This window comes from Rattus norvegicus, chromosome 6, assembly GCF_021556685.1.
Source record: "Rattus norvegicus strain SHRSP/BbbUtx chromosome 6, alternate assembly SHRSP_T2T, whole genome shotgun sequence".
Taxonomy (NCBI): domain Eukaryota; kingdom Metazoa; phylum Chordata; class Mammalia; order Rodentia; family Muridae; genus Rattus; species Rattus norvegicus.
In genome coordinates, this window is record NC_141539.1 from 121,559,774 (window position 1) to 121,561,695 (window position 1,922).

Below are 1,922 nucleotides of genomic sequence, written 5' to 3' on the forward strand. Positions count from 1 at the left end.
TCTATGGAAGCAGGAAAACAAAAACAAACAAACAAAAAAAACCAGCTATTGAGTTTTACTAGCAGCAGTGTTTTTGGTTCCGCAGTCAAAGGCTTTTGTAACTTTCAAAGTTAAATTATTTCAGTGCCATTTCCCTAGTTGTGAAAATTTTGAAGCAGCTTAACCCAGAAAAATTAGAGGCACTTTTCAAAATTCTCCCCTCAAACAGGCCATCTGTTCCTTGATTTAGGGATCAAGAAATAAGTAAAAGTCAAAACCAAGCAGGAACAGCAAAACAAGAAAAAGATAAGAAATGACATTGTGTAGAAAGCCAATTAGCCATTCTTCAGGAGATGAAACTTTTTTTTTAATTTCTTTATCTCATTAGCAATTTCTTTGGAGGGTACAGAAGCATGAGGTTAGTTTGCCCTGTTGGCATCTGGTAAAGGATTCAATTATCAATTTCATTTGTTTTGGAACAAACAAAATGGGATACTTACCGACTTCAATGCTTATACAATTTATAATAGATATAAGATTTGAGTGATGAACTTGTAGATGATAAGAGTCACTAGGTCCATGACCTGTACATGTCTCACATTCTGGAGATCCTCTGCAGACTTTGCAAGGGCTAGAAATTTATGGCTTAAAACAGATTAGTTGTGTGCATGAGAAATCAAAATCTTTCCTACAAGTTTATGAACTTTACACAGGTTTTATTTAGTATGTTGTTCTTTCCTAGATCTGTGTATGAAAAAACCAAATTGATTATTATTTGTAATCAAAGTTAGTATCAGGAAGAATTTTGGACAGAAAGACTTTTGATTGCATCTGTTTTACAACTCTGGTTGGTTAACTAGAAAGGGTAACAGCCATGTTTGAACACAAAATCAATATAAATAATAAGACAATAATTTCAAAGAAGGAGTAATTAGTCTTTTAATTAGTCAATAATATTCTGATACAACCAATGTTATTTGATACACAGAAACAAGAGATGAAAAACCTTTCAGTATTCACGAATTTTATCTCTGCCCTTTTGGGTCTTCAGTATCTTCGTTCTTCAAGTAAAATGATTGGGATCCTTTCACTGATTCTGTGAAATAAAAAAAATACATTTCCATTAATTTAGTCATGTTTTCCTGAACTAATCCTAAACTAGTTTGTGCTTCTTCCAAATGACAGAAGTAGATACAGAGAAATGAGCATACTTCCGATCAATTTGGCATGCCTAATATTGTGTTCTGACTAATTTCCAGCATGACCTGAAGTTTAAGGTTCTGATTATATTCACTGAAAGTCCTTTGATAGTCTGGGAAAAAATATATCTACTTCCTCGCTAACTCAGCTGTGAACCTGAATGACTGTCACTGCATCTTTGGTAGTGTTGTTTATATCTGTTGATATAGTAGAAATCCAATTTTCTTATGTAATTTTGACAGGAGAAGGAAAGTTCCAGACACATCTATGCCCATTTTTCAAAAGCTAAATTGTAACCTGCCTGTTGGTAAAGACCTTTTCCTGCTGTAAAGTTAAGACCTGAGAAACTAACCAAGTGATTCTTTTTTTTTTTTCCTTTATGTCTCCCCACATGTAGTATGATAGAGGTAAGCACTACAATTTTCCTTGCTACCTTCATGGTATAATAAATCTCTGGGTCAAAGGGCATGAAAATTAGTAGAATTATTAATTAATAATCAATAGAATCTAGGCATGTCCATCAAAATATTGTTTGGTATTTCTTGTCTTTATGGGAAGTTTACAGATCAAAATCACATTTTATTTTTAATATTTGAATATACACAATGTCTTATATTTAAGGGCTTAGTTATATTTGTGAAATAGTTCAAATTTGAAATAAGTTGTTGAGTTTTATTTTCTGGCTCTATTATTTACCCTGTCAGTAATACCACTCCCTTTATACTCACCAAAGGATGAAGAAG